The sequence below is a fragment of the Triticum dicoccoides genome, chromosome 1A (assembly GCF_002162155.2).
Source record: "Triticum dicoccoides isolate Atlit2015 ecotype Zavitan chromosome 1A, WEW_v2.0, whole genome shotgun sequence".
Classification (NCBI taxonomy): Eukaryota; Viridiplantae; Streptophyta; class Magnoliopsida; order Poales; family Poaceae; genus Triticum; species Triticum dicoccoides.
This window is the reverse complement of record NC_041380.1, coordinates 333,780,744-333,800,625: the sequence shown is the minus strand read 5'-3', so window position 1 is coordinate 333,800,625 and position 19,882 is coordinate 333,780,744.

Here is a 19,882-nt window from a genome sequence, read left to right as displayed (position 1 = left end):
TGCTCCTCTGAGTGTTGGTCCGACCGAGTAGACTGCGGGGCCACCTCGGGGCAACTTGAGGGTTGGTTTTACTCATAGGATGTCTCATCTAAGTGTGCCCTGAGAACGAGATATGTGCAGCTCCTATCGGGATTTGTCAGCACATTCGGGCGGTGTTGCTGGTCTTGTTTTAACCTGTCGAAGTGTCTTGAAGAACCGAGATACCGAGTCTGATCAGAATGTCTCGGGAGGAGGTCTATTCCTTCGTTGACCGTGAGAGCTTGTCATGGGCTAAGTTGGGACTCCCCTGCAGGGATTTGAACTTTCGAAAGCCGTGCCCGCGGTTATGGGCAGATGGGAATTTGTTAATGTCCGGTTGTAGATAACTTGAACCTTAACTTAATTAAAATGAATCAACTGAGTGTGTTACCGTGATGGTCTATTCTCGGCGGAGTCCGGGAAGTGAACACGGTGTTGGAGTAATGCTTGTGCAGGTTGTCCTCTAGTTACTCATTCGCGCTTTGCCTCCTCTTCTCGCTCTCTTTTGCGAATAGGTTAGCCACCATATATGCTAGTCGCTTGCTGCTGCTCCACATATTTTACCTTGCCTTACCTATAAGCTTAAATAGTCTTGATCGCGAGGGTGCGAGATTGCTGAGTCCCTGTGGCTCACATATTACTTCCAAACCAGATGCAGGGCCTGATGATTCTGCTCCAGGTGACGCGCTTGAGCTCAAGTGGGAGTTCGACGAGGACTCTCAACGATACTACGTGTCTTTCCCTGATGATCAATAGTGGTGCCCAGTTGGGGGTGATCGGGACCGTGTCGCATGTTGGGTTATCTTTTATTTTGGCGCCGTAGTCGGGCCATGAGTGTTTGGATGATGTAATGTTGTTTATGTACTTGATTGACATGGCGAGTGTAAGTCAACTATGTTATCTCCCCTTTTATTATCTATATTACATGGGATGTTGTGAAGATTGCCTAACTTGCGACATTGCTTTCAATGCGGTTATGCCTCTAAGTCGTGCCTCAACACGTGGGAGATATAGCCGCATCGAGGGCGTTACAGCGCACTAAACTATCAGGTAGTCATCAAAACGTGTCTACCAAATGTTCACAACATCCACAAACGACGCCAGAGGGGTTGGCACACCGAGCGGTGCATCAAGGACAAAAGCCTTCTGTCTAGCAGTGAGGACAATCCTCAGATTACAGCCCTAGTCCACACAATTGCTTACAATATCTTTCAACTTAGTCTTTCTCTAGGAACGTATTAAAACAAAGAGCTAAAGCGCGAGCTATTAATCCACAACATAATTTGCAAAGACAATTTAGACTATGTTCATGATAATTATGTTCATTGATGACCCACAAGTATAGGGGATCTATCGTAGTCCTTTCCATAAGTAAGAGTGTCAAACCCAACAAGGAGCAGAAGGAAATGATAAGCAGTTTTCAGCAAGGTATTCTCTGCAAGTACTGAAATAAGTGGTAACAGATAGTTTTGTGATAAGATAAATTGTAATGAGCAACAAGTAACAAAAGTAAATAAAGTGCAGCAAGGTGGCCCAATCCTTTTTGTAGCAAAGGACAAGCCGGAACAAACTCTTATAATAGGAAAAGCGCTCCCGAGGACACATGCGAATATCGTCAAGCTAGTTTTCATCACATTCATATGACTCACGTTCGATACTTTGATAATTTGATATGTGGGTGGACCGGAGCTTGGGTGATGTTCTTACTTGAACAAGCGTCCCACTTATGATTAACCTCTATTGCAAGCATCCGCAACTACAACAAAAGTATTAAGGTAAACCTAACCATAGCATGAAACATATGGATCCAAATCAGCCCCTTACGAAGAACCGCATAAAGTAGGGTTTAAGATTCTGTCACTCTAGCAACCCATCATCTACTTATTACTTCCCAATGCCTTCCTCTAGGCCCAAATAATGGTGAAGTGTTATGTAGTCGACGTTCACATAACACCACTAGAGGCTAGACAACACACATCTTATCAAAATATCAAACGAATACCAAATTCACATGACTACTAATAGCAAGACTTCTCCCTTGTCCTCAGGAACAAACGTAATTACTCATAAAGCATATCCATGTTCATAATCAGAGGGGTAATAATATGCATATAGGATCTGAACATATGATCTTCCACCAAATAAACCAACTAGCATCAACTACAAGGAGTAATCAACACTACTAGCAACCTACTAGCACCAATCCCGGACTTTGAGACAACAATTGGATACAAGAGATGAACTAGGGTTTGGAGATGAGATGGTGCTGGTGAAGATGTTGATGGAGATTGCCCTCTCCCGATGAGAGGAGCGTTGGTGATGACGATGGTGATGATTTCCCCCTCCGGGAGGGAAGTTTCCCCGGCAGAACAGCTCTGCCGGAGCTCTAGATTGGATCCGCCAAGGTTCTGCCTCGTGGCGGCGGAGTCTCGTCCTGAAAAGTTCCTCCTTATTTTTTTCTCATCGAAAGACTTCATATAGGAGAAGATGGACGTCGGAGAGCCACCAGGGGGCCCACGAGGTAGGGGGCGCGCCCTAGGAGGGGTGGGGGGGCGCCCCCCACCCTCGTGAGCAGGGTGTGGGCCCCCTGGCCTTCATCTTTGGCGAGGATTTTTCTTTATTTATTTTAAGATGTTCCATGGAGTTTCAGGACTTTTGGAGTTGCGCAGAATAGGTCTCTAATATTTGCTCCTTTTCCAGCCCAGAATTCCAGCTGCCGGCATTCTCCCTCCTTATGTAAACCTTGTAAAATAAGAGAGAATAGCCATAAGTATTGTGACATAAAGTGAAATAACAGCCCATAATGCAATAAATATCGATATAAAAGCATGATGCAAAATGGACGTATCAACTCCCCCAAGCTTAGACCTCGCTTGTCCTCAAGCGAAAAGCCGATAACAATAAATATGTCCTCATGTTTAGAGGTAGAGGCGTTGATAAAAATAAAATACGGACATGAAGGCATCATGATTATTCTCATAACAACAACATATATAGATTTTGTCATATGATTACTTATGTTCAAGTGATGATCTATTCACAATGCAAAAATATAAATCATAAACCTTATTGGGCTCCGACAAACTATAATCTCAGTCATTGAAGCAATTGCAATTTATCATAACATCGGAAAGAGTCTATGTCAGAGCTAAAAAGAAAGTCCACATACTCAACTATCATTTAGTCCTCTATAATTGCTAACACTCACGCAATACTTGTGGTTACGGAGTTTTAATCAGACACAGAGAAAGATAGGGGCTTATAGTTTTGCCCCACAACCTTTTACCTCAAGGGTAATGTCAACAATAATGGTTCATGCTCCCCTACATCCAATTATATATATATATATATATATATATATATATATATATATATATATATATATATATATATATATCATGTTCTTTCCAACTTGCTGAGCTTGCCAAAGGATAAAATGAAAAAGAAGAGGTGAAGATCACCATGACTCTTGCATAAGGTAGAAGATAATAATAAAGGATAGGCCCTTCGCAGAGGGAAGCAGAGGTTGCCATGGGCTTTTATGGTTGGATGCATAAAATCTCAATGCGAAAGAACGTCACTTTATATTGCCCCTTGTGATATGAATCTTTATTATGCAGTCCGTCGCTTTTATTACTTCCACATCACAAGATCGTATAAAGCTTATTTCTCCCACACCAATCAATCATACATATTTAGAGCATTTTTTATTGCTTTGCACCGATGACAACTTACTTGAAGGATCTTACTCAATCCATAGGTAGATATGGTGGACTCTCATGGCAAAACTGGTTTAAGGGTATTTGGAAGCACAAGTAGTATTTCTACTTGGTGCTGAGAATTTGGCTAGCATGAGGGGGAAAGGCAAGCTCAACAAGTTAGAGGATCCATGAAAACATACTTTATCTCAGATATAAGAAAGACATAACTCATTATGTTGTCTTCCTTGTCCAACATCAACTCTTTAGCATGTCATATTTTAATGAGTGCTCCCAATCATAAAAGATGTCAATGATAATATATCTATATGTGAAAACCTCTCTTTCCTTATTACTTCCTATTAATTGCAACAATGACCAAAGCTATGTCTGCCAACTCCCAACAACTTTTAATCATTATACTCTTTCTATGTGAAGTCATTACTCTCAATAAGATCAATATGAACTTTTTGTTTCTTTTTATTATTTTTCTTCTTTTCTTTTATTCACCCAAGATCATGGCAAAATAATCAATCTCTTGACTCAACACTAATATTTATTATATATAGCTCACAGACTCAATTACAAATAGAGATCATAAAGCAAAACTCAAAACTAGATCATGCCATAAACTTTATTCTACTAGATCAAGATACTTCTAATAGGATCGAACTAAGAAAAACGATAAAGATAGGAGTTGTGATGGTGATACGATACCGGGGCACCTCCCCCAAGCTTGGCAGTTGCCAAGGGGAGTGTCCATACCCATGTGATTATATCTCCTTTGTCGGTGAAGAAGGTGGAGGTGACGGATAATCGCACATCGAGCGTAAGAGGTCCTCCAGCTTGCAAATAATGCCCTTGAGTGCGACAATGTGCTCCTTCAACAAAATATTTTCTTGTGTGAGATACTTGTTTGTATACGAGCTAACTCAATCATCTTGAAAGCTTCGATCTCAGTTGGGGTAAGAAGGTTATGATCAGGTTGAAGGATGTCTTTTGCTGCCGGAGCTTGATCCTTCGTGGCCTTCTTAATCCTTTCATCCTTGTTGACCCTCGTGGGTTCTTCCCCCTTCAGATCTATCTTCATTAGCCAAGCATCGTTGTCACCATTGTTGGAGGAGGGAGACGACATGATGCCTAGCCTGGACAACCCAGACAGAAAACAGCTCGAAACAAGAACAGAGGCTATTTGCGTGATACGGGAGTCAAAACCTTCGGGAGAATATATAATGAATTTTTACTGACCAAAATATGTATCATGCAAGAAAACGGAGTCCGGAAGGCACACGAGGTGCTCACGAGGTAGGGGGCGCGCCCACCACCCTCATGGGGCCCTCGTGTCCTTCCCGAACTGCTACTTATTTTTCTATTTTTCTAAATATTCCAAAACGGAGAAATATTGCCTTAAAAATTGTTTTGGAGTCGGTTTACTTACCGTACCACATACCTATTCCTTTTCAGAGTCTGGAACATTCCGGAAAGTGTCCCTTATGTATTCCTCCGGGGTTACGGTTTCAATAATATTGGTTTCAACATTTATGGGATTACCTGAGATATAATGCTTAATTCTTTGACCGTTTATCACCTTCGGATTTGTGCCTTCAAAGTTGTTGATTTTTATGGCACCAGAACGATAGACCTCTTCGATAACATAGGGGCCTTCCCATTTAGAGAGAAGTTTTCCTGCGAAAAATCTTAAACGAGAGTTGTATAGCAATACATAATCACCTACATTAAACTCACGCTTTTGTATCCTTTTGTCATGCCATCTTTTAACTTAACAACTTGGCATTTTCATAAGCTTGGGTTCTCCATTCATCAAGTGAGCTAATATCAAATAACCTCTTCTCACCGGCAAGTTTAAAATCATAGTTAAGCTCTTTAATAGCCCAATATGCCTTATGTTCTAGTTCGAGAGGTAAGTGACATGCTTTTCCATAAACCATTTTATACGGAGACATACCCATAGGATTTTTGTATGCAGTTCTATATGCCCATAATGCATCATCAAGTTTCTTAGACCAATTCTTTCTAGACCTATTAACAGTCTTTTGCAAAATTAATTTGAGCTCTCTATTGCTGAACTCTACTTGGCCACTAGGCTGTGGGTGATAAGGAGATGCAATTCTATGATTAACATCATATTTAGCAAGCATCTTACGGAAGGCACCATGAATAAAGTGTGAACCACCGTCAGTCATTAAATATCTAGGGACTCCAAACCTCGGAAAAATAACTTCTTTAAGCATTTTAATAGAAGTGTTATGATCAGCACTACTAGTTGGAATAGCTTCTACCCACTTAGTAACATAATCAACAGCAACTAAAATATGTGTGTAACCATTAGAGGCAGGAAAAGGTCCCATATAATCAAAGCCCCAAACATCAAATGGTTCAATAACAAGAGAATAATTCACAGGCATTTCTTGACGTCTACTAATATTACCAATTCTTTGACATTCATCACAAGACAAGACAAACTTACGGGCATCCTTGAAGAGAGTAGGCCAATAAAAACCAGATTGCAATACCTTATGTGCAGTTCTATCTCCAGCGTGGTGTCCTCCATAAGTCTCGGAATGACACTTGCGTAGGATCTGTTCCTGTTCATGCTCAGGTACACAACGTCTAATAACACCATCTACTCCTTCTTTATAAAGATGTGGGTCATCCCAAAAGTAATATCTCAAGTCATAGAAAAACTTTTTATTTTGCTGGTATGTGAAGCTAGGTGGTATAAACTTAACAACAATATAATTAGCATAATCAGCATACCATGGAGTACTGCGAGAAGTACTTATAACATTTAATTGTTCATCAGGAAAGTTATCATTAATAGGTAGTGGGTCATCAAGAACATTCTCTAACCTAGACAAGTTGTCTGCAACGAGGTTCTCAGCTCCCTTTCTATCAACAATATGCAAATCAAATTCTTGTAGCAAGAGAACCCATCTAATAAGTCTAGGTTTAGCATCTTTCTTTTCCATAAGGTATTTAATAGCAGCATGATCAGTGTGAATAGTTACTTTAGAATCAACAATATAAGATCTGAACTTATCACAAGCAAATACAACTGCTAAAAGCTATTTTTAGTAGTAGCATAATTTCTTTGAGCATTGTCTAGAGTCTTACTAGCATAATGAATAAAATTTAATTTCTTATCAACTCTTTGCCCTAGAACATCACCTACAACATAATCACTAGCATCACACATAATTTCAAAGGGTAAATTCCAATCAGGTGGCTGAACAACATGTGCAGAGACTAATGCTTTCTTAAGTATTTCAAATGCTTCTACACAATCATCATCAAAGACAAATGGTATATCTTTTTGCAATAAATTAGTCAGATGCCGAGAAATTTTTGAGAAGTCCTTAATGAACCTCCTATAAAATCTAGTGTGACCAAGGAAACTTCTTATACCTTTGATGTCCTTGGGACAGGGCATCTTTCCAATAGCATCGACCTTGGCTTTATCAACTTCAATACCTCTTTCAGAAACTTTGTGCCCCAAGACAATACCTTCATTAACCATAAAGTGGCACTTTTCCCAATTCAAGACAAGATTTGTTTCTTCACATCTCTGCAAAACTCGATCAAGATTTCTCAAGCAATCATCAAAAGAGGAACCATAGACGGAAAAGTCGTCCATGAAAACCTCACAAATCTTTTCACAAAAGTCAGATAATATAGCCATCATGCATCTTTGGAAGGTAGCAGGTGCATTACATAAACCAAAAGGCATACGTCTATAAGCAAAAGTACCAAAAGGGCATGTAAAAGTAGTCTTTGATTGATCTCTGGCCGACACAGGTATTTGAGAGAAACCAGAATAACCATCTATAAAACAATAGTGTGTATGTTTGCATAAACTTTCTAGCATTTGATCAATAAAAGGTAAGGGGTAATGATCTTTCTTAGTAGCCTTATTTAATTTGCGGAAATCAATTACCATCCTATAACCTGTGATAATTCTTTGTGGAATCAATTCATCTTTATCATTAGGAACAACAGTAATACCTCCCTTCTTAGGGACACAATGGACAGGACTTACCCACTCACTATCAGCAACGGGATAAATTATACCTGCCTCCAGAAGCTTGAGTATTTATTTTCTTACCACTTCTTTCATTTTAGGATTCAGACATCGTTGAGGATCACGAACTGGTTTGGCATCTGCTTCCAAATTTATTTTATGTTGACATAGAGTGGGACTAATGCCCTTAAGATCATCAAGAGTATATCCAATAGCAGCATGATGCTTCTTCAGAGTTTTCAATAATCTTTCTTCTTCATGCTCTGAAAGGTTAGCACTAATAATAACAGGATATATCTTCTTTTCATCAAGATAAGCATATTTAAGATTATCAGGCAAAGGTTTAAGCTCAAACACGGGATCACCCTTGGGTGGAGGAGGATCCCCTAAAATTTCAACAGGCAAGTTGTGTTGCAGAATAGGTTCCTGTTTAAAGAATACTTCATCTATTTCCCTTCTTTCATTCATGAACATATCATTTTCATGGTCTACCAAATAGTGTTCTAAAGGATCACTAGGAGGTACGACAATAGAAGCAAGACCAATAATTTCATCCTTACTAGGTTATTCTTCCTCACGATGTTGTTTACTAAATTTAGAGAAATTAAACTCATGAACCATATCATCCAAGCCAATAGTAACAACATTCTTTTCGCAATCTATCCTAGCATTAACAGTGTTCAAGAAGGGTCTACCAAATATAATGGGACAAAAGCTATCTTGCGGAGAAGTAAGAACAAGAAAATCAGCAGGATATTTAGTTTTCCCACACAAGACTTCAACATCTCTAACAATTCCAATTGGTGAAATATTATCTCTATTGGCAAGTTTAATTGTGACATCAAAACCTTCTAACTCAACAGGTGCAATTTCATTCTTAATTTCTTCATATAAAGTATGCAGTATAACACTAGCACTCGCACCCATATCACATAAGCCAAGATAACAATGATCTCCTATTTTAACAGAAATAACAGGCACGCCTACCACAGGTCTATGTTTATCTTTAGCACAAGGTTTAGCAATTCTAGCAGTTTCACCATCGAACTGAATAACATGCCCATCAATATTATCAGACAAGAGATCTTTAACGATAGCAATATTAGGTTCTACTTTAACTTGCTCAGGAGGTGTATAAGTTCTAATATTGCTTTTACGAACCACAGTTGAAGCTTTAGCATGATCCTTTACTCTAACAGGGAAAGGTGGTTTCTCAACATAAGAAGTAGGAACAATAGGATCATTATAAGTGACAGTCTTTTCTTCAACTTTAATAGGTGTAGCTACTTTTACTTCTATGGGAGGATGATATTTAAACCACTTCTCCTTAGGGAGATCAACATAACTAGCAAAAGATTCACAGAAAGAAGCTACTATCTCAGAGTCAAGTCCATATTTAGTGCTAAACTTATGGAAAATATTGGTGTCCATAAAAGATTTAACACAATCAAACTTAGGTGTCATACCTGACTCTTTACCTTCGTCGAGGTCCCAATCTTCAGAGTTGCGTTTAATTCTATCCAATAAATTCCATCTGAATTCAATAGTCTTCATCATAAAAGAGCCAGCACAAGAAGTATCGAGCATGGTGTGATTGTTATCAGAAAGCCGAGCATAAAAACTTTGCATAATTATTTCTCTCGAGAGCTCATGATTGGGGCATGCATATAACATTGATTTAAGCCTCCCCCAAGCTTGAGCGACGCTTTCTCCTTCGCGAGGCCAGAAATTATATATATAATTGCGATCACGATGAACAAGATGCATAGGGTAATACTTTTGATGAAATTCCAATTTCAATCTTTTATAGTTCCATGATTTCATATCATCACATAGCCTATACCATATCAATGCGTCTCCCTTCAAAGATAAAGGGAAGACCTTCTTCTTAGAAACATCATCGGGTATACCTGCAAGCTTAAATAATCCACAAACTTCATCCACATATATTAAGTGCTCATCAGGATGCTTTGATCCATCTCCTGTAAAAGGGTTAGCTAGCAGTTTTTCCATCATACCCGAAGGAAATTCAAAAGGAGTTTCATTTTCAATAGGTTCAGTAGGTTGAGGAGAAACTCTTTGCTCTACTGGACGGGGTGAAGATACCCCGAACAAGCCCCTCAGAGAATTACTTTCCACAAAAGCAAATGGCAGTAAATTTCAGCACACTATATAAATTTTTCCTTACCAAATTCCACCTACCAAAGGCGCTACACTCCCCGGCAACGGCGCCAGAAAAGAGTCTTGATGACCCACAAGTATAGGGGATCTATCGTAGTCCTTTCGATAAGTAAGAGTGTCGAACCCAACGAGGAGCAGAAGGAAATGATAAGCGGTTTTCAGCAAGGTATTCTCTGCAAGTACTGAAATAAGTGGTAACAGATAGTTTTGTGACAAGATAAATTGTAACGAGCAACAAGTAACAAAAGTAAATAAAGTGCAGCAAGGTGGCCCAATCCTTTTTGTAGCAAAGGACAAGCTGGAACAAACTCTTATAATAGGAAAAGTGCTCCCGAGGACACATGGGAATATCGTCAAGCTAGTTTTCATCACATTCATATGATTCGCGTTCGATACTTTGATAATTTGATATGTGGGTGGACCGGACCTTGGGTGCTGTTCTTACTTGAACAAGCATCCCACTTATGATTAACCTCTATTGCAAGCAACCGCAACTACAACAAAAGTATTAAGGTAAACCTAACCATAGCATGAAACATATGGATCCAAATCAACCCCTTATGAAGCAACGCATAAACTAGGGTTTAAGCTTCTGTCACTCTAGCAACCGATCATCTACTTATTACTTCCCAATGCCTTCCTCTAGGCCCAAATAATGGTGAAGTGTTATGTAGTCGACGTTCACATAACACCACTAGAGGCTAGACAACATACATCTTATCAAAATATCAAACGAATACCAAATTCACATGACTACCAATAGCAAGACTTCTCACTTGTCCTCAGGAACAAACGTAATTACTCACAAAGGATATTCATGTTCATAATCAGAGGGGTAATAATATGCATATAGGATCTGAACATATGATCTTCCACCAAATAAACCAACTAGCATCAACTACAAGGAGTAATCAACACTACTAGCAACCTACTAGCACCAACCCCGGACTTTGAGACAAGAATTGGATACAAGAGATGAACTAGGGTTTGGAGATGAGACGGTGCTGGTGAAGATGTTGATGGAGATTGCCCTCTCCCAATGAGAGGAGCATTGGTGATGACGATGGTGATGATTTCCCCCTCCGGGAGGGAAGTTTCCCCGGCAGAACAGCTCTGCCGGAGCTCTAGATTGGATCCACCAAGGTTCCGCCTCGTGGCGGCGGAGTCTCGTCCCAAAAAGTTCCTCCTTATTTTTTGCTCATCGAAAGGCTTCATATAGGAGAAGATGGACGTTGGAGAGCCACCAGGGGCCCACGAGGTAGGGGGCGCACCCTAGGAGGGGGGCGCGCCCCCACCCTCGTGAGTAGGGTGTGTGCCCCCTGGCCTTCATCTTTGGCGAGGATTTTTCTTTATTTATTTTAAGATGTTCCATGGAGTTTCAGGACTTTTGGAGTTGCGCAGGATAGGTCTCTAATATTTGCTCTTTTTCCAGCCCAGAATTCCAGCTGCCGACATTCTCCCTCCTTATGTAAATCTTGTAAAATAAGAGAGAATAGCCATAAGTATTGTGACATAAAGTGAAATAACAGCCCATAATGCAATAAATATCAATATAAGAGCATGATGCAAAATGGACGTATCATTCATCTAATCAAATTATTCAATGAACTCCCACTCAGATAGACATCCCTCTAGTCATCTAAGTGATACATGATCCGAATCGACTAGGCCGTGTCCGATCATCACATGTGACAGACTAGTCATCAACGATGAACATCTCCATGTTGATCGTATCTACTATACGACTCATGTTTGACCTTTCGGTCTCTCGTGTTCCGAGGCCATGTCTGTACATGCTAGGCTCATCAAGTCAACCTAAGTGTTTTGCATGTGTATATCTGGCTTACACCCGTTGTATTCGAACGTTAGAATCTGTCACACCCGATCATCACGTGGTGCTTCGAAACAATGAACCTTCGCAACGGTGCACAGTTAGGGGGAACACTTTCTTGAAATTTTAGAGAGGGATCATCTTATTTATGATACCGTCGTTCTAAGAAAATAAGATGTAAACATGACAAACATCACATGCAAATCATAAAGTGACATGATATGGCCAATATCGTCTTGCGCCTTTGATCTCCATCTTCGAGGCGCGGTATGAACACCATCGTCACCGGCATGACACCATGATCTCCATCATCGTGTCTTCATGAAGTTGCCTCGCCAACTATTACTTCTACTACTATGGCTAACGGTTAGTAATAAAGTAAAGTAATTACATGGAGTTTTCATTGACACGCAGGTCATAAATAAATTAAGACAACTCCTATGGCTCCTGCCGGTTGTCATACTCATCGACATGCAAGTCGTGATTCATATTACAAGAACATGATCAATCTCATACATCACATATATCATTCATCACATCCTTTTGGCCATATCACATCACATAGCAAACCCTGCAAAAACAAGTTAGACGTCCTCTAATTGTTGTTGCATGTTTTACGTGGATGCTATGGGTTTCTAGCAAGAACGTTTCTTACCTACGCAAAATCACAACAGTGATATGCCAATTGCCATTTACCCTTCATAAGGACCCTTTTCATTGAATCCGATCCGACTAAAGTGGGAGAGACAGACACCCACCAGCCACCTTATGCATCAAGTGCATGTCAGTCGGTGGAACCAGTCTCACGTAAGCGTACGTGTAAGGTCGGTCCAGGCCGCTTCATCCCACAATGCCGCCAGATCAAGATAAGACTAGTAACGGTAAGAAAATTGAACAAATCATCGCCCACAACTGCTTTTTGTTCTACTCGTGCATAGAATCTATGCATAGACCTAGCTCATGATGCCACTGTTGGGGAACGTAGGAATAATTCAAAAAAATTCCTATGTGTCACCAAGATCAATCTAGGAGATACTAGCAACAATAGAGAGGGAGTGCATCTTCATACCCTTGAATATCGCAAAGCGGAAGCGTTACAAGAACGTGGTTGGTGGAGTGTACACGCAGCGGTTCAGATCACGGTCGATTCTGATCTAAGCGCCGAACAACGGCGCCTCCGCGTTCAACACACGTACAGCCCGGGGATGTCTCTTCCTTCTTGGTACAGCAAGGGGAGAGGAGAAGTTGAGGGAGAACTTTGACAACATGACAGCATGGTGGTGATGGAGCTCGTGGTTCTCCGGCAGGGCTTCGCCAAGCGCTACGGAGGAGGAGGAGGTGTTGGGGAGGGAGAGGGCTGCGCCAGGGGAAGGGTGTGCGGCTGCCCTCTCTCTCCCTCACTATATATAGGGGGAAGGGGGTGGAGGAGGTTCCCTAGGGTTCCCTAGGGAAGGGGCGGCAGCCACAGAGGAAACCCTAGATGGGTTTGGGCGCCCCTACCCCTAGGAAACTTGCCCCCCAAGCAAGAGGGGTGGCTGCCCTAGGGGAGGCGCCCCCACCTCTCCAGGTTATGTGAGATGGGGTGGGAGGGGCGCTCAGCCCCTTAGTAGGCTGATGTGCCCCCTCCCCTTGGCCCATAAGGCCCCCAACGCTTGTCGGGGCCTCTGAAACCCCTTTCGGACACGCTGGTGGTCACCCGGTACCCCGGAACAATTCCGGACACCAATACCCTTCGTCCAATATATCGATCTTCACCTTCGGACCATTCCGGGACTCCTCGTCATGTCCAGGATCTCATCCAGGACTCCGAAAAACCTTCGGTAACCACATACTATTTCCCATAACAATTCTAGCGTCACCGAACCTTAAGTGTGTAGACCCTACGGGTTTGGGAACCATGTAGACATGACCGAGACATCTCTCCGGCCAATAACCAATAGCGGGATCCAGATACCCATATTGGCTCCCACATGTTCCATGATGATCTCCTCAGATGAACCACGATGTCGGGGATTCAATCAATCCAGTATACAATTCCCTTTGTCTATCGGTATGTTACTTGCCCGAGATTTGGTCGTCAGTATCCCCATACCTCGTTCAATCTCGTTACCGGCAAGTCTCTTTACCTGTTCCATAACGCATGATCCCGTGACCAACTCCTTGGTCACATTGAGCTCATAATGATGATGCATTACTGAGTGGGCCCAGAGATACCTCTCCGTCATACGGAGTGACAAATCCCAGTCTCGATTCGTGCCAACCCAACAGACACTTTCAGAGATACCTGTAGTGCACCTTTATAGCCACCCAGTTACGTTGTGACGTTTGGTCCACCCAAAGCATTCCTACGGTATCCGGGAGTTGCACAATCTCATGGTCTAAGGAAAATGATACTTGATATTAGAAAAGCTTTAGCAAACGAACTTCACGATCTTGTGCTACGCTTAAGACTGGGTCTTGTCCATCACATCATTATCCTAATGATGTGATCCCATTATCAATGACATCCAATATCAATGGTCAGGAAACCATGACCATCTATTGATCAACAAGCTAGTCAACTAGAGGCTTACTAGGGACATATTACTATATGTGTATTCACACATGTATTACGGTTTCCGGTTAATACAATTATAGCATGAACAATAGACAATTATCATGAATAAGGAAATATAATAATAACCATTTTATTATTGCCTCTAGGGCATATTTCCAACACCGAGAACATACCATTTTTCGTATAACTCCAGGCAATGAAATCTGTCATATTATGTTGCCAAAGTGGGATTGAAAGAATCCGTTGTGCGTCAATGGGCCACATAGTTTGTCTAATCAGGTCCTCATCCTAATTATTGGAAACAGGGTCAATCAAATCAACCACTTTTGATAACAATTGTTCCCCTTAGGAGTCACAGTCTTCCTAGTGACACAATTTGGGATCCAGGCTCGGGCGACTCGGGTGGCACCCCAACCCTAGCCATCACCGGGGCCTAAATCATCTTCCTCCCTTCCTTCCGCCGCCGCCGGAGGACGCCGCCGCCTGCGCCCGGAGGCCGACGGCGGTGGCGGGGGTCCTTCCTATCTCTCGCGTTTCAGGGGTGGCGGGGCCCCAACGCGCGTGGAGGTGCGGCCCATCTAGAAGCTACAACGATGGTTTCAACGACGGCGGCGATGGTCGGCCCTGCCCCGGGCCACGGGCGGCTGCCTGCGGCGGCTGGCCTGGATCAGGTGGCGGCGCGATGCGGTCTGCAGTGGCGCGTCATCGGGCTTTAGATCTGCGACGGCGTCGAGGGCCTGGTGGGCTTCTTGGTGGCATCTCTGGCATATCTGTTATGGCTGCTGTAGCCAGCGGTGGTGGTCATCTTCTTCGCCGGAGGTGGCCGGCCAGAGGCTGGGTAGTCGGATCTCGAGATTCATCATCTAGTCCCGGCTGCGAGTTGGGAGACATGGTTGTCGGTGAAAACCTAGCCGACGACAGGCGATGGCGGTGTTCTACGTCGTTACCTTGATGAAAGCATCGTCGTGTAGCTATTGTCGACCCACTCATGCTGCTTCGAGGGAAACCCTAGGATCTGGTGTTCCAGATCGGATGATGGCAACACTGCGGTGTCATTTCTCTCTTGGGAGCACCGTTTGTGGAGCAGCGCTGGAAATCAGAGGTAGGAAGTGGAGCGGCTTCGTCTTGCATGGAGCTTCGGTGGAGATGTCAAGTCATGCCTGACCGGCAGGTGCTACGCTTTGTCATGCCTGGTCGGTAGGTGCTACGCATGACAAATCTTCCAATGACTTCAAGCTGTGCCGGCTGGTGGTACTTGGCAGCATGGTGCTGAGGTGTATCGGTAGCGACCACGACATGCTCAAATGTTCGTGCGCAGGGAGGTGGCACTATTGGGCGCCGTGGTGGCCTTGACGACAGCTAGACCGAGCAAGATTGATGCGTCAGTACAACTCTGAAGATGGAGCGGTGGCAGTTGGTGGCGGTAGCCTCTGAGAGTGCGTCGGACCGGTGTGTGTCCCAGACCCGGCAAGTGGCTAGGTTGGGACCTCAGGTCTTAGATGTTAGGCTGGGCTGCGAGGTCTGTGGTATTAGGCTCTGACTATCAGCATTCCTTCATCAACTGGATATCAGTAGCGACAAATGTTGCCTAGACGGTGGCTTCAGACTTACTGTTGTATTTCTTTGTAAGGTCTTTTGTGAATAATTAATAAAGTGGCTACATGCATCGCGGAGATGCAGAGGCCGGGGTCTTCCTCCTTTTAAAAAAACAATTTAGGATCCAGGCATCTTCCCAAATATTGTTGTTATGTCCATTCCCCACTCGCCCAATATAGCCACATCGATGGTACCCTTAACATGTAAGACGATTCCTTTTTTAATAGATATAAGTAGTGGAAAGTAATGTTGATGCTTATGCTACATAATGCGCATGTGCAGAAACTCATAACTAAATAGAATTTCTTCATGTAAATTTTTTATATCAAGTACATTATGTTTACTATTAATTTAAATCTTGTATTTTCTGTCTAGCTAACAAATTGTCATATTAGTTGATGAGTTCTTACAAGGACACATATGAATTATTTCACATTTGTTTTGGAAAATCAGAAAAAGGAGAGACATATAGGTTGTGTGGGCAAATTCCTTAGAGAATCTCTAGTAGACCCCGTATAATGCGCAAACCCGCATAATTCCAGCGAGTATACTGGCCCGGCCCACTTTTCTTGCCAGAACAGAGCCCGTATACTCGCCCGACCCGTATTTTTCTTTACTGCGGCCCGCAAACTATTGGGGAACGCAGTAATTTCAAAAAAATTCCTACGCACACGCAAGATCATGGTGATGCATAGCAACGAGAGGGGAGAGTGTCGTCCACGTACCCTCGTAGACCGTAAGCGGAAGCGTTATGACAACACGGTTGATGTAGTCGTACGTCTTCACGATCGACCGATCTTAGTACCGAACGTACGTCACCTCCGTGATCTGCACACGTTCAACTCGGTGACTGATACGTCTCCGTCATATCTATAATTTTTGATTGTTCCATGCCAATATTCTACAACTTTCATATAGTTTTGGCAACTTTTTATACTATTTTTGGGACCAACATATTGATCCAGTGCCCAATGCCAGTTCCTGTTAGTTGCATGTTTTTTGTTTCGCAGTAAATCCATATCAAACGGAGTCCAAACAGGATAAAAACTGACGCAGATTTTTTTGGAATATATGTGATTTTTGGGAAGAAAAATCAACGCGAGACGATGCCCGAGGGGGCCACGAGGCAGAGGGCGCGCCCCAGGGGGGCAGGCGCACCCTGGGCCCTCGTGGACACCCCGTAAGGCGGTTGATGCCCTTCTTTCGCCGCAAGAAATCTAATATCTGGATAGAGATCATCTTAAAATTTTAGCCCAATCGGAGTTATGGATCTCCGGGAATATAAGAAATGGTGAAAGGGCAGAATCTGATAACGCAGAAACAGAGAGGACAGAGAGACAGATCCAACCTCAGAGGGGCTCTCGCCCCTCCCATGCCATGGAGGCCATGGACCAGAGGGGAAACCCTTCTCCCATCTAGTGAGAAGGTCAAGGAAGAAGAAGGAGGGGGGCTCTCTCCCCCTCGCTTCCGGTGGCGCCGGAACGCCGCCGGGGGCCATCATCATCACCGCGATCTTCACCAACACCTCCGCCATCTTCACCAGCATCTCCATCAACTTCCCAATCTATCTACAGCGGTCCACTCTCCCGCAACCCGCTGTACCCTCTACTTGAATATGGTGCTTTATGCCTCATATTATTATCCAATGATGTGTTGCCATCCTATGATATCTGAGTAGATTTTCGTTGTCCTATCGGTGGTTGACGAATTGCTATGATTGATTTAATTTGCTTGTGGTTATGTTGCTGTCCTTTGGTGCCCATCATATGAGCACGCGCGTGGATCACACCATAGGGTTAGTTGTATGTTGATAGGACTATGTATTGGAGGGCAAGAGTGACAGAAACTTCAGCCTAGCATAGAAATTGATGCATACGGGATTGAAGGGGGACCAATTTATCTTAATGCTATGGTTGGGTTTTACCTTAATGAACGTTAGTAGTTGTGGATGCTTGCTAATAGTTCCAATCATAAGTGCACAGAATTCCAAGTCTGGGATGACATGCTAGCAGTGGCCTCTCCCACATAAAACTTGCTATCGGTCTAGTAAAGTAGTCAATTGCTTAGGGACAATTTCACAACTCGTACCACCAATTTTCCACACTCGCTATACTAACTTTATTGCTTCTTTATCTAAACAGCCCCTAGCTTTTATTTACGCGCCCTTTATTATCTTTCAAACCTATCCAAAAACACCTACAAAGTACTTCTAGTTTCATACTTGTTCTAGGTAAAGCGAACGTTAAGCGTGCGTAGAGTTGTATCGGTGGTCGATAGAACTTGAGGGAATATTTGTTCTACCTTTAGCTCCTCATTGTGTTCGACACTCTTACTTATCGAAAGAGGCTACAATTGATCCCCTATACTTGTGGGTTATCAAGACCTTTTTCTGGCGCTGTTGCCGGGGAGCCATAGCGTGGGGTGAATATTCTCGTGTGTGCTAGTTTCCTTTATCACTAAGTAATTTTTATTTGCTGTTCTTAGTTGTTTTCTATCTTTAGTTATGGGTAGGAAACGCAAAATACCAAAAAATTTAGTTGTACCTGCTACACCAATGGTTGAAGAACCACTCAAAATCTATCACACTCCTGAAGCTTTTTACTTGGATCATCTTCGATCCCTTTGTGCTCGTGCTGAAACCCCAACTATCTTAGTTGAGGGCAAATCTTTAGATGAGCATGCTTGTTATGTGCGACACCGCTTATCTCAAAAAGGGAAACTCTTACTGGATCAAATTAATCGTTTGCAATGTTATGCTTGGAATTTATGTGAAATATATGATGTTATTGTTGTTCTGAAAACCCTAAGAAACACCTTCCCTACCAATGTGAGTTTAGCGATAATGGAACCATATCTTCGTATGCTAAGGGTGTTTATAATTACTATGATGTTCAACAAATTGAAGAATTTGTTGCTTTTAAGGGTGCATATGAAATTGCTTCTTTGATTGAAAAGTATGATGCTACTCTTTACAAATCTGAAATTTTTGCCATACTTAAATATTGTTATGATAATTATGCTTCTAATGCCTATGTTAAACCATATATTTAGGACTCCTCCGCTGTCCAAGAAGAGACTAATATTTTGCCGGAGTCTATGGAAGAAGAAATTGATGAAACTATGAGCTCATTGGATGAAAAAGATGAGGAGGAGAGCGAAGAACAAAAGGAGGAAGAGCGGATTGATCACCCGTGCCCACCTTCTAATGAGAGTAACTCTTCAACTCATACATTGTTTAATTTCCCTTCGTGCTTACCGAAGGATGATTGATATGATGACTGTTATGATCCCGTTGATTCTCTTGAAATATCCCTTCTTGATGATGTTTGCTATGCTTGTGGCCAAGATGCCAATATGAATTATGCTTATAAAGATGAACTTGCTATAGTTCCTTATGTTAAACATGAAATTGTTGCTATTGCACCCACGCATGATAGTCATATTATCTTTTTGAATTCTCCCAACTACACTATATCGAAGAAGTTTACCCTTATTAAGGATTATATTGATGGTTGCGTTTTACTATTACACATGATGATTTTGATAGAAATAATATGCATGTGCTTGCTGCTCCTACTTGCAGTTATTATGAGAGAGGAACTACATCTCCGCCTCTTTATGTTTCCAATATGAAAAAATTGCAAAAAACTGTTTATACTATGCATTGGCCTTTACTTTGTGTGCATGAATTGTTCTTTTATGACATGCCGATGCATAGGAAGAGATTTAGACTTCATCATTACATGATATATGTTACCTTGTGCTCACTACTAAATTACAAATCATTGTTAATTAAAATTGGCTTTGATATACCTTGGGACCCGGGTGGATCCATTACTTGAGCACTATATGCCTAGCTTAATGGCTTTAAAGAAAGCGCTGCCAGGGAGACAACCCGGAAGTTTTAGAGAGTCATTTGTTTCTGTTGTGCTCTTTTATAAGGTTTAAAAATAAAAATAATG